Below are 11,974 nucleotides of genomic sequence, written 5' to 3'. Positions count from 1 at the left end.
AGTAATTGTAAATTAGTAATTGCATGTTGCAAGTACAGATGCTTATCCCTTTGGTTTGTTCACAGTTCTGCATGCGTATTTTGCGCTACCATTTGGTCCCAGAGGTGTCACATTCCATGTTACTTATTCCCAGGGTAGTGTATTACAGCCTGCTCATTTCCATGAACCTACTTGGCATGTTTGCCAATGGACTTGTGCTGTATCATTTGCCCAGGGGTCACATATATGGCTAGCAGTCCTTCTTGGAGTCTAAACAGAGACTTTCCAGGCTGCAGCAGTGAGGTTTTGTGCTGATAGAACAACTTCTAAATACCATTGGTAATTACAATGACAAAGCAAAACACATGGCTCCTGTTCACAGGGCATTAGTATGTGTGGCTGTAAACTCAATCTTCACTAAAGGTTTTACTTACTATTTCATGCTTACAGTTTGTTCCAGAAGAGAGGGAATTGTGTTGCATCCAAGACAGACATGCAGTTGCTTACTGTCTGTGACGGTTTGCTGCTCTGGAATAGATGCGGTGAGGACGAGGCAAGAGGTCATGCCTGTTTCCCTCTCTGGTTGCTCATGGCAGGTATTGCATATGGACTTTTTCTTCATCTCTTGTAACTTAGTTTAGACCTTGGATGTGACTCAAGAAACTGATCCAGAAATTAACTCTGTTATATTCACCCTGAGAGAAAAAAGCAACTGCTTCCTCCCCTCTTATCCATTGCAACCTTCATGCAGAGTAAGATTGAGGTTTAAGTGGAATTCTTGTATCCCTGCATTTGAGGTAATTGCTCTTCAGAAAAGAGAAGTCCCATAACACATGCAATATTCATGCACCATGGGGGATTTTCTTCAGCTTCACTGAGCTTTGGATTAAGCTTCATATAATTTGAAACTTTCCACAGTCTCAGACCTCATTGCTTTTGGCCTTTCTACAAGCCTGCAAGGGACCCAGAAGCATACACACACCACACATCTCTCCCTCCCCCACCTCAGCAGGATTTCACTTAGCTCCATCTCCATCTTAATTCACCAGTTGACCAAATGATATTTTGAGTGAGGCCAATTCCACATTTGCTCATCAATACTGCATTTCACATCTCAGCCCTAGAGATTTCTATATTTATCTTGTCTGGGATTACAGGGAGGACATAAGGAGACTGTAAGCAGCTTGCACCATTCTCCTTGACTTATCAAAGGATTCTGGTATGGAAACAGTGCTGGCTGTTTGTAAATGAATTTGCAAAACAAACATAAATACAGACAGACACACCAAGTTCCCATACAGTATAACAAAACATACATGATATGATATATGGCTGAAAAATATTTTGATTACATTTCTTTGCATCTCATGTAATAAGATTCCTGTCCATGGCAAAGCGGAAGTATCCTTCTACAGGATTTCCCTGAAGAAAAATACGAAGGTACATCTTCTGTGCACATCTACTATGAGTAACACTTCATGCATGCCATACAATTATCTCCATTTCAGGTGAAATCTATGGACACTGCTGAGGGCTTGAAAGATTTAATTCTACCTCCATTTCCTTGGGATAATTCTGGATTATGCTATCTAGTGACTTTGCCTTTATGATTCAATTTTTAAGCACTTACTTGGACAGCTATCAAGTATCCTTTAGGACTCCCACAGACAGAGAAGCAGACTCACTGTAACCATATGGGGCCAGAACTATGATTAACTTTCAAGTCAATGTGCCTGTAGGAAAGAACTGTATGTTAGACATGTTTCTTCCACTGCAACCAGAAAAACAAAACAACGTTTAAAAGTGGCCTCTGGATTGGATGCCCAGCATAAGACATTTTTTTCTGGCATGCAAAAATCACTGATACTTTCATAATTTTGGAAGCTGGTGGTCTGCTGTCCCTAAACCAGTTGTTTCATACACAACTCCTACTGAAATTACTCATTTGACACATGGTAATTAGGGTCTAAATCACAATCTCCTTTTGTAATGCTATGACCGGCCTTTCCTGCTGTTTTTTGCATCATTAACCTTTAGGTTTTGGTTTCATTGACTTTATCTGTCATTTCAATTTACAAGGGAATGACACCAAGATAGGCACCTCAGTTGGAGAGTTTGGAATGGGTAATTGTTCCTCATTTGCCTACGAAATTCTCTATAGCTGTTCTGTCACTCTGTAAGGCTTTCCGGAGACCTCTAGAATGATGATCTTTATCTGAAAGCTTTCCTGATCCCAAAAGCCAACAGCTCCTTGACTCCAAAGAACCAGGATTTCTTCATTGCTTGACAGAGCATCTCCTACAGTGGCAGTCTGCATGCTTTTACCCCTGAACACCCCCACTGCTCACACCTCACTGTCATTCCTCTGGGCCTACCAATACTCTACCACCAGCACCTACATCCGCTGTAACTTTCAACAAAGCACCAAGGGCACCTCCTTCCCTACCTTCCCCTGCCTGATTATCACATTTCATTGCCTTTCAACTTCCTGGTGCATTCTGTGAAACATAAGCTTTACATATGGATGGTGAGCAGTCTATGAATGAAAACAGACTGGTTGAAATGCAAATAATGGTTATGTAGTCACAAGCAGACCAACCCAAAAGAAGACCCTTCCTAAGTGACTTCATGTGCAACTCATTGGCCTTACGTTGGGAATAGTGTCAGTGCTTTAGAAACGTGACAGAGCTTGTTTATAACATATCTATTTTTAGTCCCTGAACTAATTTCATTCTCCCTCAAACACAATTTCAGTCAGATTACTCACATGCCAACTTGGACTGATGCAGTAGTGGGACAGAAAGGGCTGTATGGAAACAGTGTAAGGCCACACGTTAGTTGTGAGGCTAGCAGGTGAAGACCAGGCCAGGGAGGTATGGGTATTCAGATGTCCCTGGTTCCCAGCAGCTAAGGCTGCTTGCACCTTTGCAGAAATAGTGGACTGAGGACCGGATGCTGTTATCTCAGCTTGTGTCAAAAGAGGGGCAAGGGCATCTTCTAGCTTTGTCTCAAGAGTGTATGCAAGGCAGGATTTGGAAGGAATTTTGGCTCAGCACTTCCAGAATACACATGCTAGCAGGTGTCTACAGTGCAGAAAATAAGATGGCACCTTGCAGCGGGCTACTTTTGTAGGCCCAAAGTGCCAAGGAGAAGTAAATGCACTGTGACCAAGGCAGGGGCTGCTTTAGCCATGCTGGTGTACAGGTCATTTCACGATTACAAGCTGCACTGACTGTAAGCTGCATCTCTGGGTGTTGGCAAACATTTCGTTCTTTGTCCATAAATAAGCCGGACCTGAGTATAAGCCGCTCTGTCATTCGCAGCGAGGACCCGCGTGCAACAAAGTTGCCAAATACTAACAGAACCGTGGCAGGGCGGGGGTTTACCGGCTCGGCTCGAGCTGGCAGGCTCGGCCCGCTCGGGGCTGCCGACAGGGCCGGGTGGCCCAGCCCGGCGCTGCCGCTCGGCGGGGCCGCTCGGGGCCGGCCGCCGCCTCTGGGCTCGCTCTCCCTGGCCCAGCGCTGCCCCGTGGTGGCAGACAGGGACGGAGCACCCCGCCTTCTCCCCGAGCCACGGCCATGGCGGCACGCGACCACCACGCGACCACCACGCGACATCCCCCGACGCCAGCCCCACCCTCCCCACGCGGGCCCCCCCAACGCGAGCCCGCCCCCACGCAACGCCCCCCCCCAAGCCCCCCCCACACGACCGCCAACGCGAACCCCCCCCCCCCCCGCCCCCCACGGGTGCCCGCCCCCCCCCCATCGTGAGCTCCTCCCCCCACGCAACCCCCTCACAGGCAACCCCCCCTCCACGCGAGCCCCCCCGCCACGCGAGCGCCCCGCGAGCCTCCCACCACCCGAGCCCCTCCCACGCGAACCCCCCTCCCGACGCGAGCTGCCCGCCCAACGCGAGCCCCTCCCACGCGAGATTTTTCCACGCGAGATTTTTTCACGCGAGTTTTTTTCACGCAATGCATTATGGGTAGGCGGGGCCGCAATGCATTATGGGTAGGCGGGGCCGCAATGCATTATGGGTAGGCGGGGCCGCAATGCATTATGGGTAGGGGGGCCGCCGCAATGCATTATGGGTAGGGGCCCGCCGCAATGCATTATGGGTAGGCGGGGCCGCAATGCATTATGGGTAGGCGGGGCCGCAATGCATTATGGGTAGGCGGGGCCGCAATGCATTATGGGTAGGCGGGGCCGCAATGCATTATGGGTAGGGGGCCGCCGCAATGCATTATGGGTAGGCGGGGGCCGCAATGCATTATGGTTAGGGGGCCGCCGCAATGCATTATGGGTAGGCGGGGGCCGCAATGCATTATGGGTAGGCGGGGCCGCAATGCATTATGGGTAGGCGGGGCCGCAATGCATTATGGGTAGGGGGCCGCCGCAATGCATTATGGGTAGGCGGGGCCGCAATGCATTATGGGTAGGGGGCCGCCGCAATGCATTATGGGTAGGCGGGGCCGCAATGCATTATGGGTAGGGGGCCGCCGCAATGCATTATGGGTAGGGGGCCGCCGCAATGCATTATGGGTAGGGGGGCCGCCGCAATGCATTATGGGTAGGGGGCCGCCGCAATGCATTATGGGTAGGGGGCCGCCGCAATGCATTATGGGTAGGCGGGGCCGCAATGCATTATGGGTAGGGGGGGGCCGCCGCAATGCATTATGGGTAGGCGGGGGCCGCAATGCATTATGGGTAGGGGGCCGCCGCAATGCATTATGGGTAGGCGGGGCCGCAATGCATTATGGGTAGGGGGCCGCCGCAATGCATTATGGGTAGGGGGCCGCCGCAATGCATTATGGGTAGGCGGGGCCGCAATGCATTATGGGTAGGGGGCCGCCGCAATGCATTATGGGTAGGGGGCCGCCGCAATGCATTATGGGTAGGGGGGCCGCCGCAATGCATTATGGGTAGGGGGCCGCCGCAATGCATTATGGGTAGGCGGGGCCGCAATGCATTATGGGTAGGGGGCCGCCGCAATGCATTATGGGTAGGCGGGGCCGCAATGCATTATGGGTAGGGGGCCGCCGCAATGCATTATGGGTAGGGGGCCGCCGCAATGCATTATGGGTAGGCGGGGCCGCAATGCATTATGGGTAGGGGGCCGCCGCAATGCATTATGGGTAGGCGGGGCCGCAATGCATTATGGGTAGGGGGCCGCCGCAATGCATTATGGGTAGGCGGGGCCGCAATGCATTATGGGTAGGCGGGGCCCGCAATGCATTATGGGTAGGCGGGGGCCGCAATGCATTATGGGTAGGGGGCCGCCGCAATGCATTATGGGTAGGCGGGGCCGCAATGCATTATGGGTAGGGGGCCGCCGCAATGCATTATGGGTAGGCGGGGCCGCAATGCATTATGGTAGGGGGCCGCCGCAATGCATTATGGGTAGGGGGCCGCAATGCATTATGGGTAGGCGGGACCGCAATGCATTATGGGTAGGCGGGGCCGCAATGCATTATGGGTAGGCGGGGCCGCAATGCATTATGGGTAGGCGGGGCCGCAATGCATTATGGGTAGGGGGCCGCCGCAATGCATTATGGGCTTGGGACCGCCGTTTGTGGGGAATAAACTGGGGGTCCCAGTGGGGGCTCTGGGCCGCCCCCATTCAAAATTTGAGCAGTTTTGAGCAGGGGGGACGTTTTAAGGGGCGACCTCAAAACTGCCCCGCTGAAGAGGGGCAGGGTCCCGTTTTTGGGGAGGAGGGTAGCCTGTTTTTGGGAGTAGTCTCTATTTTGGAAGGTTCCATTTTCGGGATGGGGGCCCGTTTTTGGAAGGTCCCATTTTTTGGGAGGAGACCTCATTTTGAGGAGGGGTCGCATTTTTTGGAAAGTCCCGTTTTTTTGACGGAGCCCCATTTTTGGGGAGGGGGTCCCGGCCATGTCCGAGCCCTTCAGCCATTTCATGCACGCCCTGGTGCGGGCGCTGCCCCCTGTGGGTTCTGGGGGGGATCGTGCCTGTTGTCCCCCACCCTTTGACCCGCCCTGTCCACACCCCAAGTTCAGGCGGCTCTGTGGATCCGCGGGGTCTCTGGGGATTCTGTGGGAGGGTTGTGCCCGCTGTCCCCCTCCCCGCCATGACCCCTTTGTTCCCCTCCCCAGCTCCCGGGGCTCTGGAGGATCACTGCAGGTTCTGGAGAAGTTGTGCCCGCTGTCCCACCCGCCCCCCCTGGGATCCCCCTGCCCCCCTCCCCAGCTCGTGGGGCTCTCTGTGGATCTGCGGGGAGGGGGCTCTAACCTGGTGTCCTCCCCCCCTGCCATGACCCCCCCCAACCCCTTGCCCCCTCCCCCAGCTCGGGGGGCTCCGGGAGGTGCTGGAGCAGCTCCAGCTCTGCGTGCTGTCGGTGACGGGACGAGGGGGCGGCGCTGGACGGGGGTGATGTTCTGTTCACCGGTGAGTCTGGGGGCAACCAGCACCCCGGGACCCTCCTGGGACCCCTTCCCGGACCCTCCGGGGTCCCAACCGCCCCCTGCCCCCCAGAGTCCAGGAATTCTTTGTGGGAAATCTCGCCCTGGACCAACCTGCGAGGGGCCGAGGCCGTGGCCGACGCGTTCAGGGTGAGACCCCCAGGGGGCTTGGGGGGCTCAGATCCCCTGGGGGGGTTTGGGGGGCTCTGGGGTGGGATTTAGGAGGGAATATCAGAGGGAATTTGGGGGTTCAGACCTGCAGAGGGTTTGGGGGGATCTTGGGGGAAATTCAAGGGGCTTTGTAGGTTTTTGGGGGGAATTTGGGGGCAATTTGCGGGGGCTTTGGGGGGTTAAGGGGGCTCTGGGTGGTTCAGACCCTCGAAAATTTTGGGGTTCGAACACCTGGGGGGTTTGGGAGAAATTTGGAGGGGCTTTGGGGCGATCTTAGGGGAAGTCTTTTTTGAGGGTTTTTTGGGGGGGGGTTTCTTCGGTGTCTGCAGTGGTTCCAGGGAGGTTCTGGGGGTCCTGAACCCACCCCACGCCCCCTCCCCAAGACTTCACGGTGTCCATGCTGCAGCCATGGCGCGCCCGCCGGGCCCTCAGGGTGGGGAGGGGGCTTCAGGGGGAAAAAATCCCAATTTGGGGTGGGGGCTTAAGGGGGGGAGGAAATCTCAATTTGGGGAGGGGGGAGAGGAGGGGGGAGACCCCCAAGGGGGCCCCAAAATACTCAATGAGGCCCCAAAAACTCAATGAGATCCCTAAAGGGATCCCAAAATTCGGTGAGAGCCCGAAAACCTCTGAGACCCCAAAATCCCAGTGGACCCCAAAATGGCCCCCTAAAAACCGGGTGAGAGCCCCAAAAAAACCAAGTGAGACCCCCAAACTGCTCCCAAACCCCCCTGAGACCAACAAAGGGCCCCCCAAAATTCAATGAGACCCTTGAAAGGGGACCCCCAAAATTCGGTGAGGCCCGGAAAAACCCAGTGAGACCCCAGAAGGGCCCCCCAAAAACCCCCCCGAGAACCCTCAAAACCTCCTGAGACCCCAAAATTCCCCTGAGATTGCCACAAAGGGGTCCCTCCAAAACTCAATGAGATCCCCGAGCAGGCCCCGAAAAGTCAATGAGAGCCCAAAAACCTCTGAGACCCCAGAAGGGCCCCAAAAACTCAGACACCCCCAAGCAGCCCCCCAAAAACCTGGTGAGACCCCAAAAATCCTGGTGAGAGCATCAAAAAACCTGGTGAGAACCCCAAAAAATCCACTGAGACCCCTGAAAAAATGCTGCAATACCCAAAAACACACTGAGACCCCTGAGCAGCCCCCAAAAACTCAATGAGGCCCCCAAAAACCCACTGGGATCCACAAAAGCCCAGTGGGACCCCTGAACAGCCCCCAAAAAAAACCCAGTGAGACCCCTAAAAACCAGGTGGGACCCCCAAAAAACACACTGAGGACCCCCCAAGGGGCCCCCAAAAAACTCAATGAGACCCCTGAAGAGATCCCAAAATTCGGTGAGAGCCCAAAAACTTCTGAGACCCCAGAACGGCCCCCAAAAAACCTGGTGAGGCCCCAAAAATACCAGTGAGACCCCAAACTGCTCCCAAAAACCCCCCTGAGACCCCCAAAGGGCTCCAAAAAATCTCAATGAGACGCTTGAAGGAACCCACAAAATTCAGTGAGGCCCGAAAAAACCCAGTGAGACCCCAGAACTGTCCCCCAAAACCCGCCCTGAGATCCTCAAAAACCTCCTGAGACCTCCAAAATTCCCCTGAGACCCCCCAAGGGGACCCCAAAAAACTCAATGAGACCCCCGAGCAGGCCCCAAAAGTGAGAACCCAAAAACTTCCGAGACCCCAGAACGGCCCCAAAAACTCAGTGAGACCCCAGAAAACCCGGTGAGACCCCCAAAAAAACCGCTGCAATACCCAAAAACACACCGAGACCCCTGAGGCAGCCCCCAAAAACTCACTGAGACCCCCTGAGACCCCCAAAACCCCCCTGAGCCCCCCACCGCTCACCATGTGCAGGTACTTCTCAGGGTCCGTGACGCTGATGTCCATCAGTTTGATGTTCAGGTATTGGGGAGGGGGCAAGGGAGAGGTCAGAGGGGTCTGAAAACCCACCAGGACCCCCCCAGACCACCCTGGGACAGCCCCCACTCACCTGATCCACTGAGTGCAGTGTCCCACAGATGCTGGGGAGAGATACGGGGGGATTTGGGGAGGAGTCTCAGGGGGTTCCGGGGGGGTCCCAGGGACTTTTGGGGGGGGTGGTCACGGGTGGGGCTTGGGGGGGTTCTGGGGTCCCTCTGAATTTGGGGAGGGGTCCCTGTGAATTTGGGGAGAGGGAACACAGGGGGTCAGAGACTCCCAGAGACCCCCCCAGACCCAAAAAACTTCCACAGGGACCCTCAAAAACCCCCTGAAATCCCCAGACCCCATAGAGCTCCCCAGAGACCCCAGACTCCTCTGGAGCTCCTGCAGGGCCCTGGGCCAGACCTGGTGGGGCACGGGGGGGGTCAGAGACCCGTCCTGAAACCCCCCAAACCCCCATTACCCCCCCAATATCCCCTCTGTCCCCCCAAAACCCCTCTCTACCCCTCCATAACCCCCAGAAACCCTTCTTTCCCCTCCAAACCCCCCCTCTGTACCCCCCATAACCTCCCCAAATCCCCCATACCCCCCTGTACCCCCCCTAACAACCCCCCTAAACCCCTCAGGGACCCCAAATCCCCCCCAAACCCCCTCTCCGGGCGGGGTCCCAGGTCAGGAGGTGTGGGGTGGTCTGGGGAGAAGCGGGCGGCAATCAGGACACGGGCAGGGATGTCAGCGGAGTGGGGGGAGGCAGCAGCAGCACCGGGGGGTGGTCATGGCTGAGGGGGGAGATGGGGGTCATTGGGGAGGGGTCCTGGGGTGGGAGTTGGGGGTCCTGAGTGGTCACAGCTTCAGCCAGAGCCTGAGGTTGTGGCTGTTACGATGGGCACCTGGGTTAGGAAGAGACAAAGTTACACGGCATGTCTGTGAGCGGAGGTGGGTGTGGCCATGTGCTGTGAGATGTGCAAATCCATCTGCTGCACTTGTGAAAAGTCTCAAAGGCTCACAAATGGACATTTTACACCGTATTGCCTTCAAACCACCCCCACCCACTCTAAGGTAACACCTAACTGGATAGCCTGCTCACCCTCCCTCTCCTGGTCACAGTCCTCCCTTTACTCGCCTGAAGCTTCAAACCTCAGACATATTTAACACAGGTCAGATGCCTTTTGTCATACAACAAAGGTGCTGAAAAAAAATCTCAGGTGTCATACTTTACTCAACCTGAAATTTCAGGAACCAGTATTCCACCAAAAAAAAAAAAAAAAAAAAAAAAAGAAAAGAAAAAACACAAAAAAAACCCCAAGAACAACTAAAAATTACAAAAGCATCTTATCACCTATGAACACACAACCCAAAAGGATGAACTTAAATGCTCACTGTATTTACTGCTATTTTCTTCACTGAATCTTCAAAGCCTCCCGCACTTTAGATGCCCAAAAGCATCTACTGGAAAACAAACTGAGATAAGGTGAAACAGCCTCTTCATTGAAATGAGAGGAGAACCCTTATCCCAGCTGATTCCCAGACAGGGAATGGAGGCCCTTAGCAAAGGCTGAGGTTAATATACCCCTCATTGGGACCCCCTCTCGTTTGCACGAGGTATAAAAGGCCTCAGAATAGCTGCAGCTGTTTGGCTCCTCAGACTTGAATTCGAGGTGAGGAAATTCAACAAGAGAAAGGTGAGTCATTTTTCAATGCAAACAATTTTACAGGAAATGCACATGCTTTCCTTTTTGCAACAAGTGCGTTCAGAAAAAAGGGGTAAAAATTGCATCAGAAATAAAACTTTGTGTTTCGGCAGCGTAGCTAGCTAATGTAGAGCATTTGTTAGGTGCAAAATTAGTCCTTAGTCAATGCAAAAACTTACTACACGTGTAACTAACTAGGATGGACAAGAACAGGAACGACAAGAATGGTTAAGTGTCACAGAGACCTCTATTCAGGGCTATCTATGTTTAAAAAAAAAAAACCACGAAAAAGAGTAAATTCTCTGTGAAGTAATTCTCACCCACCCACACATGTCCATCCTGGGCAGCACCTGAAACAATGTGGGAAAATGAGAGTGTTTTCTGTCAGAAAATTAGTAACTATAATAATAATAATAATCAGAACTTCTGGAGAAATTTAATAGCATCACTTTCATATGATAAGCACAGGCCCTGCCATCCTTCCGGGCCCACGTGAAAACAGGAGGGAGAACTACAGGAAAACCAGAGTCCCCGATTTGAATGTATTTCCTAAAGACTCTACTGCACTGGATGCTCTTTGTGTTCTTTTAAAAAATGGATTGCTGCTAAAACGTCCCAGGCCCAATTTTATCAGCCACAGCCAGGACCGGGTGAGCTACAGCTGCAGAGCCAGGGAGTATGCAGGAACTCAGCACCCCAAAGGTAAGAGCAGGGGAAGCGGGGTTTTTCTGCTTAACCTATATTTCAGTTCTGCTTCCCTTCACGGCTCCTATTCTGCCAAGGTCAGTTTCTATTTTCAGAAGCCTGTGTCCCCTGTAGCCAAGGCTGGAAATCCTCACTTAGGATTTCCACATCACATCTGGATTTGCCAGGAAGCGTGCACACGCCGATGCGCATTTCTGTGATAGGTCACGCAGAAATCAAGCCAGAAAAAACCCAAACCAAACAACAGCCCACAAAACAGAGAGCTTAGTGCGGCTTCATCTTCATGTTCTGCCCAGGGATGGAGAGAAAGGGGGAAAACTGTTCTTCAGTTCTGCACCGAGCAGTTTGAAAGAGCCAGCACTGCCCTCAGCTGCAGCTGTGCAGTCTCTCCCTCCTTCCCCGTGTCCCTGCTTTGGAGGACAGGTTAAGGGGGTCTCAGGCAAAGATACGCGTTAAGCAATAACAGTTCTTCACTAAGATATCTACAGGACATCCAAACCACCACCAGCTATGACAATTAGCGACAGAACAGAGCAGCAGAAACGAGTTCCAGCCCCCCTCGGCCCCAGGCGCCGTCTCCGCGCCTCTCGGTCCCGGCGGGTCCCCCCCGCAGCTGCGGAGGGCAGGACAAGGGCCCAGGTGGGAGAGGGATGGAGGAGGGACCCCCTGCTTACCTGTGGCTCAGAGGGGTGTCCGGAGGTGGCAGGCTGCTCGGGGCACAGCGGCAGGGCGGCGGCGAACGTGGCTCCCCGCTCGGGGATGGCCGGGGGTCAGAGCCCCGCGCACCTTCCTGCCCGAGCACCGAGCGAGAGAGAGACAGAGAGCGTGTCCCGGGCACACAGAGCTTCCCCGTCCTGCCCCCAGCCCGCCCCTGCTCTCAGGTGTCCTCCCCCGCCTCTCCTTGTGTCATTAAGCACCCGTCCTAGGGTGTAGCCAACGACTTTCTTAACATTACAATGGGGACAAGGGCACAGAGAATGGCAGAGGACACCCAGCCCAGGAGCCTGACTGCTGAGCGGCTGGAGGCGCTCCAAAAGAATCACACCCAGCACCCAACCCCTGCCATGCCAAAGCTCGCAGGTAAAGGA

At 54.0% G+C, this 11,974-nt stretch overlaps 1 long non-coding RNA gene across 1 annotated transcript; it reads right to left on the bottom strand.

Moving 5' to 3' along the window:
* Positions 1-462: 462 nt before the first annotated feature.
* LOC116994817 lies at positions 463-11,744 on the bottom strand. Its single transcript, XR_004417581.1, has 5 exons — positions 11,561-11,744; positions 8,561-8,591; positions 8,416-8,446; positions 1,610-1,712; positions 463-642 (listed from the first exon to the last, which is right to left on the bottom strand). It is a non-coding gene; the product is annotated as an uncharacterized LOC116994817 (long non-coding RNA).
* Between the last annotated feature and the right edge of the window lie 230 nt (positions 11,745-11,974).

The sequence above is a fragment of the Catharus ustulatus genome, chromosome 3 (genome assembly GCF_009819885.2).
Source record: "Catharus ustulatus isolate bCatUst1 chromosome 3, bCatUst1.pri.v2, whole genome shotgun sequence".
Classification (NCBI taxonomy): Eukaryota; Metazoa; Chordata; class Aves; order Passeriformes; family Turdidae; genus Catharus; species Catharus ustulatus.
This window is presented reverse-complemented; position numbering and strand designations above follow the sequence as displayed.